Genomic DNA, 15,100 nt, shown 5'->3' on the forward strand with positions numbered 1-15,100 from the left:
GCAGTTTTTCGAACTTCCGGGTAGGCTTCATTGTTCAGATTAGAATGTTGCCGCTTGGGTTTAATATAGCCAAAGATCCTTGATTACTAGCAAGATAGAGCAACGTAATTGTTACTATGGGAGCAAAACGGGACAGTTCGGTCTGCATAAGTGGGAGTGTCACCTTCGTCACTAAATAAACTTTCTCTTAATAAGCAATAAGAACAGATAAACATAAGTGTGTTCACAGTATTATTGTCTATAATCATGTATGATACCAATGAATCATTCTTTAGGACATGATATGAATAATTTAATTAGTCATGTGAACTGAGCTAGCTAGCTAGCTAACGCTAGCTTAAAATGCTATACAAGTGGATGGGAGTAGCTATGGCAATACATATGGAAGAATATTAGACTCAAAAGTTTTGTACGTGTGTATCACGTTTTGAAACTGTAGAAATTATTTGTAACTGTAAAAATGATCTGTACAAGTAATTGTCAATATCACAAATATGCCCTACAGTTACAAATCTATTCTACGGGTACTAATCGGTTTTACAGCTACAAATCATCCTACAGTTAAAAATATTTTACAATTACAAATATATTCTACAATTACACATCAATATTCTACGCAGAAAAAGCTGCTCTACAGTTACAAATCTTTTCTACAGGTGTACAGACTTTTGCACCACCTTTGGGATGAGAAGTGTCTCATATGTATTGTGTGTGTGTGTGTGTAACAGGATTTGTAACTGTAAACATGATTTGTGATTTAACAAAAAAATAACACGAACAATTTTAAGTATTACTCATATGTCGTTCACTTACAAATATATTCCACAGGTATGAAATATTCCACAGTTGCTGTCTTTCAATTACAAAACTATTCTGCCATTACACATCTCTGCTGCTCGCACAAGTATTTTCTACAAGTATACAAATCATTTTGAGACTGTTCTGGCGCTTCCTGTTGAATAGCCAATGGCGATCCTCAGGTTTGGCTAGCCAACCATGAATCTCAGTTCACTAACCAATCACAGAGCAGGAGCAGCGCCGTCGTCGTGGCTAGTTATGTGGGTGCAACCAAACTTGGAGTCTACGCTTGGAGCACGCTAGCAGAGAATGTCTAATTAAGGAACGGGCTCCGATGCTAGTTTCCTATATTCATTGAGGTACATTGATAGTTAATACAGCAAGTGTACCTGATACACGGGGCAAGTCGTTAACAAAATGTTTCCCCTCTCTATCGGCAGTTATCTTTCGGCTGTTCCTAGGTAGTTAAGTTATCAATTTATTTACATTTCAAATGGGCGACTTCAGCTATGTTAATTACAGTCATCGTTTTACATTTCTGATGGTTTGTTAACTTTGATAATTTGCCAACTGTACCTGTGCAGATAAGCTACTACAAATACAATCATGCTTTTCCAGAATGCTCTCTTTCTACATAGTGTTTCAGTGTGCATGTAAATATGCATCGTTGTTTTTGTCTATTCATGTAGCCTAAGCCAGTGTTTCTCAAAGTGTGGTTCATGAGCTGGCATGCTAAAATATAATAGGCCTATAGATGATTTGTTTTATGATGTTGAACAACTTTTATGTAAATCCAAACAGTTCTGTAACACTGCCTATGTAAGCTACGCCAGTTTAAATCATGAATCCTCTGACAATAAGCAAGGTAATAAGCAATGAGTAGGCCTACTATTTTTTTTTTTGTTTAGCTAGGTGGTCTGTGAGTTTTTTTATTTATTGGTTAAGTGGTCCTTGTTCTGAAACACTGATGTAATATCTCTTATCAAGGGCCTTCAAGATCACTCCACTGGATCACTGGACCATTATTTACATCAGCATGGAGAACATGTAGCCTACCTCTGAATAGAAAATACATCTCCTTCCCTCCTATATTTGTTCTTTAAAATGTGTTTCTTAGGTTTATTGTATTCTAGTCTTTGAACACCATTATTGTAGACTTCTCCCCTGTCCTGTCTGATAAATTTAAAATTGCATTTTTAAATATTATTCCCTAATGCTGGGATATGTGAACTTTAATAAATAATTTTATTCATTAGGCTTACGTTTTTATCCAAAGCAACTTAGACATCAATTCTTACCAGAGCCAGTTTCTCAGAGCAAGTTGGGGATAGGTGCCTTGTGGCAGCTGAGAAACAAAATCACAACTTTTCTGGCTACTGCATGTGGTGCACACATTGTAGTTAAATATACAACTAGGAAAAATAGCAATCGTCATACAGTTTCTCATTGCATAGTTTATTCATTGAACAACTGGAACTCTGGTCACCATCTGAAACACTGAAATTGTTGACTATACTGCATTGAACTTGCAGAAAACAACACTAGATCAAGCCAAAACCATAATTGCTTTATTTCAGCGCTGCATTCATAGCTTCTTTGAAGGTGTCATACATTCTTGTCCCTAGGGGGAGTTTCAAAGTACAGTCGGCATTGCCCCTGCCAACAGACCATCCCGTCCAGAAGACCACCAGGTCTTTCAATGTCTCTAAAGAAACTGTAAGAATTAAAAGACAATATCAGAAAATACTTTTAGTAGTAGTTCGCTTTGTTATACAATGCTAGCCTGGTTAGCTTAGGACTTGTAACCGAGGGTTGCCGCTTTGAGTCCCGACCAGTAGGCACGGCTGAAGTGCCCTTGACCAGGCACCTAACCCCTCACTGTTCCCCAAGCGCCGCTGTTGTTGCAGGCAGCTCACTGTGCCTGGATTAGTGTGTGCTTCACCTCACTGTGTGCCGAGTGTGTTTCACTAATTCACGGATTGGGATACATGCATAGACCAAATTTCCCTCAAGGGATCAAAAGAGTATACTTATACTATATACTTATAATACCACAAGAAAATAATATTTGTGATTTACTGAACAAAGTTATAACATTTCCATACATCTGTGATTCCTGGGAGCTAACAAATGTGGAGGGCACTGTAAGCTATATTACTGAATAGAGTGTATGGCAAATGTAGTCATCACAATCACAAAAGATACTTTTGAAAAAATAGTCTGCGATTGGTTCAAGTACAGATCTCTCATCAAGTCCAAATCACTCTGATCAGCCAGGTTTCAAAATCTGTGGGGGGGGGGATCTTAGGAAATATTTGTCATACCACTTACAGCGTATTGTCTGAGGTAGGCACGGCAACGTATTGTCTGAGGTAGGCACGGCAACGTATTGTCTGAGGTAGGCTGTGACACGGCAGTCTTCCATTTCATCTTCGTCAACCTCCGCCTCATCTGGTCAAACCTCTCTTTTCAAAATCATCTGCAACAAAAACAGTGTGCCCTGTTTGGAATCCCATTGTGCACTGTACCATAGTCATGATGTACTTTATTCTGTCAGTTGTTTTCCTCCATTTACAAATTTACCTTTGCAAAAAGAATGTGAGAGGATGTGTCATGCTTGCCATGTTTAAATTGCCATGCTTGAACATTAATACCTTAGGATCCATCAGAGATGAGACACCTTGTGAGAACAGAACTCTAGCCAGTTCTGGCCGTTCTGTTATCATTGGGAGCACCCCAGTATCCTGTAGCCCTCTTTTAAGGCCTGCTTTTCCCATCTGCCTATGACCTGTTAAACGCATCATAACAACAATATTTTAACCTTATGAAGAACACCTACCCTCCTTCCCCCAACCTTCTAAATCCCATATTGCTATGAAGCATAGTCATGTTATACACCATTTGGAAGCTTGGACACTTGGGAATCCATACATCATAACCTTTTTCATGTCATCTGTATAGTGCTTTTGATTTTACTCATTTTTTTGAGTAGGCCTAAACTGTTAAGCCAAAGGCCATCATCTCTGGCCCCAGGTTGATAAAAACAAAAGCAAGCTCTGATTTAGCCTAGTCTACTGTATGACTTCAACGAGGTGATCTTCAGTTTCGTTCTGCTTACAGTATCTCACTGCCACTGCAACGCCTTTGAATGCACTCCACTGCCCTGTTTACAAATGCTACAGTGGACTTAAACTGCCACCTTGTGGCGATAAGTTGTAATACATTTCACACAGCTGCATGAATCACAGAAAACACGAAAGAAGTGGCCACTTCTGAATGGGACCCACTGTATGTGGTAACAGTCAATATTTTTTTTCAAATGTGCTTCATAAACATACAATCCTGCACTGTGAAAACAAAAACATCTTAATTATACATCTCCCTTCACCCAAATACAATAATGAAGGTGAAAGGAAGTTATTAAGCCTTAATGGTGCTTCCTAAAGGGGTATTGTCAAACCTGCTACTAAAATTACAGCATGAAGAAAGTCAAGGACACGATGCCAGCTTCCACTCATCCCAGTATTAGATGACTGGTCTTAAATGAAAATGTATTGGCTGTGTTATTTCTTTTTTGTGGGATGTCCAATTTATTTGTAGAAATGCACATTTGCAAAGGTGACTTAGTACGTTGTCGTAAAAGAGGTTCTCCTTTTGATTTTGCACTGCCAATGTGTCTCTTGTGAGAAAAATAGTGAGGATTACTGGTGTAGGTCCATGATTTATTTTATAATTAATGAATGATTATAAGCATGAGGCTCTGCCGTCTCCTCTTTTGTTTTAAATATATATAAATCAACACGTAATACTATTTTTACAGTACAAAACAACTGTATTCTGATATCTAATAGTTTGTGAGGGGAAAAATATGTAAAAACTGTCAGTGAAGTTTATTTTAGCAGGACAGCAGGACTCAATGGCACCTTCTGAAAGTATTCTGAAAACAGGGGTAATGTTTGTACTTATTTTGCACAAAAACAAACAGACTTTGCTTACCTCTTCTGGAAATGGCATGTGAGTACTCAGTGAACTAGACTCAACTCACTGGTACAGAGGAACTCTAAATAGTCCAGGTCCAGAGGCTGCCTTTGAAGAGCCTGTTCCAGTCTGGTTTTCAGCCTCTCTAATAACCTGCCAGTGTAGAGAGTAACTATACATTTATCATAGATAATGATCTATCACTGACAGGAACCAACAAAAACGTTTGAAAATAAACACTTTTTAAGATAGAATAGTAGTGATTTCTCTTTAACTTTTACAAAATATAAAACATACACATCCGAGGATGTTGTTTTAAAAATAGGAATACTGCCGTCAACAAGTTCAAAAGGTATGCTTTTTGAAACTCACATCGGGCGGCGACCTATTTTCATAGACAGTAACATATATTTTATGACCCACCTGTGCTTCAGAAGGAGGCAGCAACTGGGGATCCATAAGAAACTGCTTACACAGAAGAAATAGATACATAGACAGATTAATATGATTGTCTACCAATGCCCAGCACTGTATTTCTGTATTATTTATTTTGTACCTTATGATCAGTCATGAAGAACCATCAGAAAATGCCAACATAGCCTAGCTGATGTTGACACCAGTTGGTATGTTTTGTCACACATATCAATGGATACTTATTATTAACTTATAACTAACTCCAGAGCAATCTGTTGAGCATCAAACCTACTACGGTTTTTCTGCAGTAAAGAGTTTCTGTTACCTACTATAAGAGTTCGTCAAGTCCAAAGTAGCACCTCACAATCTGGAGGTAGACCTGGCATACGAGGCCTAATGGTTAGCACACCTCTTGATAATAATGCTATCCGCCTGCCTCTTTTTGCTGAGCCTACCTTATGACCGACTGACAAACTACCTTAAAACTTTGACCGCATTTGTTACAAACTTGAAACAAAATGTCTTCAAAAGTATGTTGAGTGTTGTTATTTATTTCCATCCACACACTACATTTCCGTTAGCACTTGTATGCTGCTTAAACTGACAGACTGATTGAGTGGGATTTGGCTAACTAGCGGTAGCTTGCTATATATAATAGTTATTTGTCTGTTGCCCACATTAGTTGCCATTGATTGATCTCACCTCGTTGTCCCGTATATCAGGTACACTGGCTGTATTAACAAGGAATAGTGGACATAGAACATGTCTGTGTGGTGTAGGCTACCAACATACCTCAAGGAATACAGGAAACTAGCGTGCTCCAAACTTAGACTCCAGGTTAGGTTGCACCCACAGACAACGACGGCGCTGCTCCTGCTCTGTGATTGGTTAGTGAACTGAGATTCATGGTTGGCTAGCCAAACCTGAGGATCGCCATTGGCTATTCAACAGGAAGCGCCAGAACAGTCTCAAAATGATTTGTATACTTGTAGAAAATACTTGTGCGAGCAGCAGAAATTTGTAATGGCAAAATAGTTTCGTAATTGAATGACAGCAACTGTGGAATATTTCATACCTGTGGAATATATTTGTAAGTGAACGACATATGAGTAATACTTAAAATTGTTCGTGTTATTTTTTTGTTAAATCACAAATCATTTTTAGTTACAAATCCTGTTACACACACACACAATACATATGAGACACTTTTCATCCCAAAGGTGGTGCAAAAGTCTGTACACCTGTAGAAAAGATTTGTAACTGTAGAGCAGCTTTTTGTGCGTAGAATATTGATGTGTAATTGTAGAATATATTTGTAATTGTAAAATATTTTTAACTGTAGGATGATTTGTAGCTGTAAAACCGATCCGCACCCTAGAATAGATTTGTAAGTGTAGCGCATATTTGTGATATTGACAATTACTTGTACAGATCATTTTTACAGTTACAAATAATTTCTACAGTTTCAAAACGTGATACACACGTACAAAACTTTTGAGTCTAATATTCTTCCATAAATACAGCTATGCGCTAACAAGTGACTAGTAGTTGAAGGACTTAGCTTAAACTTAATATACTGTTGCAAATTCACTTGAGTATAAACTATCCACTTTAACTAATGTCAGTAATGTTATTCAGCTAGTTGTCATTTCAAAGAAATTACACTTCTCAGTTTAAAATGTTACCTTAGCTAAGAGGCTAGCTAGCATGCTAACAACCGGACAGTAACTGGCAGCAGCATGGTCTGATATTAAGTTATTTTATTACAAATCCGAACGCTAAAAAATTACACTTTTAGGCTTGAAATGATCCCAAACACTTACAGATTATGACAAAATTTTCCAAAAAACCCTCAACAAATCCAGAAAGACATAATGACCAATTTATTGGTAAAATTCCACAAGTCTCCATTGACATTAGTGCAGCGAGGGTTTACTCTGGTCTGCATAAAGGGGGATTTCCCCCCCTCCCCCTTGCAATAATCGAACGCGGAAATTGTCGAACGTTTGCGCCTCTCGCTCCGCTTTAACCCTCTCTGATATAGCCTGGCCACCTAGCCTAGGATTCTAATTGCTTAACGGCAGTCTTAATAGAGCCATATTGTATGCTTAAAGCCTGAGTATATAGTTTAAACTAGAAAAATGTAATTTCGAGGAAATGACCAGTGCATGAAAATATAAACATACTGTATATTAACATAAAATGCAAAACAAACTTTTATTTGGAAACAGTTGGCAGGAGTCATAGTTGATAACAACTGACAGTTGAAATGTCTGAACAGTTAAATAGTTGAGTAGTTTAAATAGTTAAATTATTTAATAGTGAATTATTGTAGTGAGGACATTTATTTTGAAACAGTTGTGGGCAGAGGAAATAGGAACAGAATCTGTAGTCTTAAGAGAGTCAGAGTATATCATAGACTGTATATATATACAGTCTATGGAGTATATAGTTTAAAAGTTGAATTTAGATAGTCTAATGGATGTTGATAGACAGAAAGTTGAATGGATGTTGATAGGCAGATTGTTTAATGGATGTTGGTGAATAGTTTAATAGGTGGATTATTGAATGGTTTGAAGAGGATGAATGGATAGAAAGTTGGATGGAATGTGCCTTATATCCTTGTAGAATGGAGAGACACAGAGAGAGTTGGCCTAGTTGAGCAAAAAGCAGTTGATACAGGTGCAATCAGTTTAACTGGCCCTTTGATGGGTCCTAGTTGAGCAGCTGGAAGTTGATCTACCTAGCAAATAATTTAACCTTTTAAACTATCCACCTATTTAACTGTTCAGTCATTCCAACTATATTAAACATTATCTACCTAGTTCAGTCATTCCAACTATATTAAACCTCATCTACCTAGCAAATAATTTAACCAGTTAAACTATCCACCTATTTAACTGTCCAGTCATTCCAACTATATTAAACCTCGTCTACCTAGCAAATAATTTAACCTTTTAAACTATCCACCTATTTAACTGTCCAGTCATTCCAACTATATTAAACCTCATCTACCTAGTTCAGTCATTTCAACTATACTAAACCTCATCATGTTGGTTGCCAATTAGCACATCATCTGTTTTAACAATATATTTCACACCATATGTTTTGCATTTTCATGCACTGGTAATTCCCTGGAATTGCGTTTTGTAGTTACACCTTCCGCTGTGATTGTGTGTGAATATCTAAGTGGAATCACTGTATCGAATGTTTGTATATTGAAATAAAGTGATGTTTCTCGTGGCTGGTGCAGCAGTGATTTTTGATTCCAGTAAAGAGCAGTAACAAAACATGAGGAACTGTTCCAAATTCAGCTGTGTATGTCTGAACACAAGCATCTCAAACTGTAGCAAGACATACTGTTTAAGATCCCGTTTACATTTGTTTTGTGAAGACATACAGGAAGTGAGTGGGAGAGAGAGAGATGGGTTGGGATAAGGACATGACCGCAGGTCGGACTCGAACCTGTGTCCCCGTGGGTGCTCAGACCCGTTCATGGTACGCCACAGCACCCCCGACTTCCTAGGATTTTGATATAAACGAACAAGGCTTCTGATGCAAACATAATGTTCGGTGTGATAGGCCTATGTTTTTCTGACCCTTGGCCTGAGATGGTTCTCAGTGGCCTACCCTCATTCCTATATGACAGTTCCTGTTGCTTACACCTCAATTGATTTCCTGACCCCAGGTATCCAAGCAGCTGCATGTGAAAGATTACATCCCTCTTCCTATGCTACTGACCTTTTATTTATTTTCTTATTTCATCACACGTCAAAACACACACACACACACACACACACATCTGACTTTCTCCAACTTTTGCACATCTCCGTAGAACTTTTTATTTATTATTTTTGATTTCTCCTCCATCTATCTACCCATGTCCTTGATTGCCTAGCTTTTCTGTCCCCCCCACCCCCATCCCCAACACACACACTTACATCATCACTGTCATCACCTCACATACATACAGCACACTGCTTGCTGCCCACATACACAGCACACTATCCCATCTCCCTTGTCATCCCCCCAACACACACACCAAGACCCCTGGCAGTTGGGTTAGCCCCTTGAGCCGTGGATCTGCCCAAGGATTCTTCCTTAGTGTTATGTCCGTTCAGGACGCACTTACATGTATCTGTGTTCGCTTGGTAACGCCTTGCTGCATGTTGAGTATGCAGCTGTTTTTGTCTGAAATTGTCAGTTTCGGTTTGTTGAAAGTAAAGTGAGTTGCGTGCATAAACCTCTCCTCCAGTGTCCTTTTTATACACAACACTTAGTATGGGAGTTTTTCCTTGCCCCTGTTGCTCTTGGGTGCTCCTTGTTGGTGCCCCCCGCCCCCAATCCTCCCCACCTTTCTTATGCAGCCCTTGCCACTTGTAGAATTCTGGGGTATTCTTACTGTATTCTGATGTGTTCATATGTTACATCTGTGTGTAGTATACAACAGGGAGAAGTCCATATTATTGTACATAACTGTGCCTTAGGCCTGTGTACCAGCAGGAAGGTCATACAGGCCGATGTTTAGGAACATCCGAGGAACATCAGTGATAACATGGGCCGAGGGAGACAGCATGTCTGCCTATTCGGGCTAGTATCTCCATCTGGCCAGGGCCGGGTTGTGTACACTGGTTGGCACCTGCCACGTTGGCATGATTGATGTTTGTATGTTTTAGTATAACAGGCTTTGTCTTAGGTTTTGACACGGAGATGGATCGAGGAAGTGACCCGAGGAGCATCTTCTGTCGGAAGGCTCAGCAGCCGCTTCTAATAACAACCACAACTGTTAGACTCTGCACAGTTTTACTGTTTGAGACTTAGCCTGTGTTCTGTTATTCATTGTTGTACCATCTACAATAAATCATCATCTAATTTTCTGGAAAAACGGATCAAAGTGTACCATATCCTGATCCTTTATTGACCATCTTCAATACAGACATTAGAACTAAACACAACGCAAACCAGAGAATCCAACATTTGGTGCCGTGACCCTTCTCGCAAAAGGAGAAGAAAGACAACCATGGTCGCAACAGGCAACCAAGCACCCGCGTCAATCCGACTCTGCCTGACTTGGACTCAACAGCGCCATATGCCATGGTGGAGACATCTAGAAGTGCAGTGGACATTGATAAAGACAGCTTCATTGGACAGAATGCTGCTGTTATGGGGACCCCACATGGGCCAAGAAACAGCACCCCACCTGACCAACAGCCAGCAGGTGACACGAAACAAATCATTCTGGCCCCATCAGCAGCCACTGCTTTCTACAATCCACAAAGACAAGGAACAACGTCTGCAACCAACCATCATCAAACTGCTCCACTCCACAGCCACTAGCCATAGCTTCAGTACCTCCTCCTCCCCCATTGTTGTTACCAATGCCACTGGCTACAAGCCCTTACCCACCTCACCCACCTGTCAACTCTTTCCCTACCCCACCACCACCCCCACCCCCACCTGTCAACTCTTTACCTCACCCACCCCCACCCCCCTCACCCCCACCTGCACCAGTGAATGATGGGGCATCTACATCCAATGCTGCCCAGGGAGCGACTGCTCCGGTAACAAGGCCAAAGACAAAGAAAACCAGGCCAGTGATGGAGGACTGGGATGCCTGGGATGAGTCAGCTGACGAGGCACTCATATGCCCTGTGCGCACAGTAGCCACCACCGACGGTGTGTCTGTGCTTTACCAACCAGAAGGAACTGACAACACCATCTATGCTACTGTCTTGCTTGAAGAACACATCAAAATTGAGTTCATGATTGATACTGGTGCTGAACTTAAAGTCTTTTCATCCAACCTATTGAAGAAACACGAAATACCTCTGTCAGGCATCATCAATACAGCTGGTGGACCAACTGGAGAAAAATTCAGTCTGAAGCAGACAGCCCCAGTCACCATAGCCATTGGAGAAGGAGATGGAGAAGTCTTGTGGAACCTGAGAAGGCTAAAAAGAGAGGATCTCCTGGAACATCCTGCATGGGCTAAGGGAAGGAATGACTGTGGACTGTTGGAAATGGAACCTGTCAGACTGACTGGAAAACCACCTCCATGTGTGAAACAATGTCCCATCAAGAATGGACAGATTGTGGCAGAATTGTTGGATGCAATGCAGCTGCCAAAGGAACTGGCAGTGATCAAAGTAAAGGCACATACAAGGCAAGACACCATTGAAGCAAGAGGCAATGCCATGGCGGATGCGGTGTCAAGAACAGCCGCAAGAAAAAGAGAGGGAGGAGATAATGAAACGACTAACGAGAATGGACACAGAAATGGAAACACGGACGGATCTAATGGTAACAGGAACATTTTTGAAAATGACAACGAGAAATGCATGATGAGAGTGACAAAGAAGGTCAAGGAAACATCTGAAGAGGGAAAACGGGAAAGTTTGGCCAACATCATAGACATGCAGAACAGCTCGAGCCGAGAAGAAAAATGGACTTGGATTGAAAATGCGGCGAAGCTCCATGATGACAACTTGTGGAGGTTTGGAACACGAACTGTGGCTCCAGAAAGTCTTCTACCATATCTGACGGCGCAAATTCATTCGCTTGGACACGTGGGAGTGGAGAAGATGAGGAACAGATTCATACCGGTCTGGTGGTCACCGAAGTTCACAGCAACGGCCACAGACATCGTCAAGTGGTGTGTCACCTGTCGGCAAAACAATCACGACAAGAAGGTTAAGTTGCCAATGCTGAAGACACCAGCTCCACCAGGACCATTCAGAGTTCTCCAGATAGATTACATCACTCTTCCCAAGTGCAAAGGCTACCGAGATGAGAAGTTCTCCAGGTGGATTGAGGCATTCCCTGCACGATCTGGAATTGCACTACACACTGCCAAAGTCCTCGTGAAAGACATCATTCCCCGATGTGGATTGCCATAACATAGTCGGCAGTGAAGGTCCAGGGTGAGAGAAAAGTGGATACATGCGAGCCATGGCAAACTAATAGAACCGCCTGAAACATGACGGCTTGGGTAGGGTACGAATTCTTTTAGGGGTGAGGTGTGAACTAGAGGGGGAAGATTCATGGGAGACTTTCATTTTGACAGGGAATTTATGACGTCAGGAGAAATGAAAGGTTAGGGATCCGAGAGTAGAATCTTTCTTTGAGAACCCGAGCATGCTCTACTAAATCTACTAAACCCCTCTTCTACTGCACTTTTTAATAAAAAACAATAAACTTCCTTGTATCCTTGTGATGAGAACTGAGCAATTGAACCAAGAAGAACGGGTGTGAATTTGGAATCGAAATGCATGCCATGATCAGGTTGCAATTTAAAACACATGCAATTAATATCAAAATAGTAAGGGAATGTTTTAAGTAATCAGAAAAGTGATAGGGACATGACCCTATTGTCCACCCACCATAAATTACGCCCATGCTTTCAGTTGAGATACAGTATGTTGTGTTAGTGAATACTCTGTGTGTCATATACTGTATGTGTGATGAGAACTCCATGATTTGGTCGCAATTTAAAACACATCAAAATAGTGCTGGTTTTAAAGTAATCCGAAAAGTGATGAATTACACCCATGCTTTCACTTGAGATACAGTATGTTGTGTTGGTCATGACATAACATGACCGTAAGGGTGTGACCCAGGGTGTGAAATGTTGGATTGCTAACAAATCTTATTACAGAGGTGATTGACATTATATTTTCTTATATTCTGTGTATGCTTTTCTATACATTCGATACAATGTATCAACTTTGCTTTGTCTGCCATTTGCTCTCTCCATGTCACGACTTTCTAATAAAGGTCATGCGACCCCTTTTGTCACAAGTTAAAGGTATTCTGCCTGAGGCAGTAATATTAGGAATATCTTGACAGGGAGCATACTATGGCAAGAAAATGCTGAAGGATGTATATGTATTGTATTAACCAATTATCTTACTTACTTGGAGTAGCCACATGACTTGCATATGGAGAATGGATCACATTCTATGTCCAAGAAGTGTCCATGTATTCATGTATTTCTGCATGTATGAGGAGTTTTGGAAAAGAACATTGTACTCATGTGATTTGTATTACCACGATGTGACTAATATGTATAAGATAGAGCCTCACCCTAGAGAACTTTGAGTAGTGTTATTGGAACATGCTGTTGCCAGTGACCTCATTTTCTAGTGATGTCAGCTCCACCTGAAACTTTCCTGTTAGCCCTATAGTTTTATCTACTGTTTATCTATTGTTCAAACACTACAGTCTTCAATCATCAGTGTCACCATGCAGTATATATAGAGGCGATAAGAAATTAACTGCCTCAGACCTTTCAAAGAGAATCACTCTCTGGTCATCCCTTGAACAGAAGCAGAGGCCATGTTCTGGACAACTGCAACCCTACTGGTCATCCTGGCTTTTGCCAGGGTCAGCACCTCTCCAATGCCCGGAGAAATGACCGATACAGATGTTAATATTCCTGCGGTGAAAGACGCTTTGAATTCCGCAGTCGGTGAATTCAACAAGCAGAGCAATGATGTGTACATCTACAAAGTGGCGACTTCGAAAGTGATCAAGGCTACGAGTCAGGTTTGTCTGCAGTCATTTCTCTTTCCTTTTCCTCCATATTGACATGTATCATTTTCTACACATGCATGTCTACGCTTTCAATGAGCCTGAAATCCAATGTGTAGTATTATGTGCTTGTTCCTACAGGTTGTTTCAGGGATCATGTACAGGTTTGAAGTGGAAATGGTTATATCTGGCTACAAGTCATCCCCACAGGAGATGTGTGCCAAGGACAACTCAGAGCTCAAAAAGGTATGCTGACCATTTTAGTGTACACCGAAAGTTATTTGAAATGCTGGTCTCATGATTACTTGTTTTTTACGACTTGGTATTGTTTGACCTGTGTGATTATGGCCTAGTATCCAGAGTTGTGAAGTAGTTATTCCGACTTTTAAGTTGCACAACCATGGGATACTACAAAGAATATGTGTATGTTAGTTCAAAATATTTCTGCTGATAACCGTTTCCAGTGTAACAATGAAGAGTAAAAAACAAGGATCAAGTGAGTAATATATATATTATATATAAGTGAGTAAATATGAATAATGTAAAACATATGAATGTTTTGATTCATAAAACATTTATAAGCTCAAACATATGGTGCTGGGTGCTATGTAACATTACTGTAACTGTAACATTGGTTATCAGTCCAAAAGTCCAAAGAAAAATTACAAATGGACCACAAAGTGACATGGTCATCCCAACTCGGCTATCAAACTGATGTCTGAATTCCCCCTTGAAATTATTGCTTAAAAGCATGTGAAGGCAGCATTAGCTGTAAATGTAAAATGTTACGTTCAATGTACAAACACTTTCATGTTTCTCTTTCAGCCAAACACATGCTATTTTGAGGTCTGGAGTCAACCATGGCTGGGCCCACCCAAGCTTATGAAGTATGCCTGCAAACATTAGATTTTCTTGAAGAAGCTTCATTGTCCAGAAAGGTTTTGGATTGCCGCATGTAGTCATACTTATTCAGTATTTTAATGAAATTTAGTTTACATTTATTTTAACTTACCTACTGACTCCAAGTTCAAGTTTTATTTGTCACATAGCCTATGCATACAAGTATAATGAGCAGTGAAATGCTTACATACCTACAGTATACTGCTGTACACACATACCACTAATATAAATTGTTGAACCTTAACCAACTGTTGACAATTCTAACCAACCTTTCTCTCAAAATAAAGATTTTCTACACCATCGGCCTTAAGGTGTGCGTGGAGTGATGTGATTATGTTGTGACTCCATGAATTGTTCCTATATCTGAGGCAGATTGCATAACTAAAAACTATACATTTGGTCCTTTTTGTCTCAGCTGAGACAACACACTCCATGATTTTTTTTTCTGTGTGTTTCAGTTTTGAACAGTGTTGTTTTGAAA

General features: G+C 40.1%; 2 long non-coding RNA genes across 4 annotated transcripts; one reads left to right on the forward strand and one right to left on the reverse strand.

The window, feature by feature from the left end:
• Nucleotides 1-2,287: 2,287 nt before the first annotated feature.
• Nucleotides 2,288-6,136, reverse strand: LOC125311436. 3 transcript variants are annotated; one of them, XR_007196480.1, is made up of 6 exons: nt 5,983-6,136; nt 5,200-5,241; nt 4,795-4,929; nt 3,453-3,586; nt 3,130-3,277; nt 2,288-2,512 (listed from the first exon to the last, which is right to left on the reverse strand). It is a non-coding gene; the product is annotated as an uncharacterized LOC125311436 (long non-coding RNA). The 3 variants fall into 3 exon arrangements; XR_007196479.1 differs by lacking the exon at nt 5,983-6,136 and having other exon boundaries at nt 5,200-5,505; XR_007196481.1 differs by lacking the exon at nt 5,983-6,136 and having other exon boundaries at nt 3,123-3,277; nt 5,200-5,505.
• Nucleotides 6,137-13,708: 7,572 nt separating this feature from the next.
• On the forward strand, nt 13,709-14,929 carry LOC125311435. Its single transcript, XR_007196478.1, has 3 exons — nt 13,709-13,734; nt 13,861-13,965; nt 14,545-14,929. It is a non-coding gene; the product is annotated as an uncharacterized LOC125311435 (long non-coding RNA).
• Nucleotides 14,930-15,100: the final 171 nt, after the last annotated feature.

Source organism: Alosa alosa, chromosome 18 (genome assembly GCF_017589495.1).
Source record: "Alosa alosa isolate M-15738 ecotype Scorff River chromosome 18, AALO_Geno_1.1, whole genome shotgun sequence".
Lineage (NCBI taxonomy): Eukaryota > Metazoa > Chordata > Actinopteri > Clupeiformes > Clupeidae > Alosa > Alosa alosa.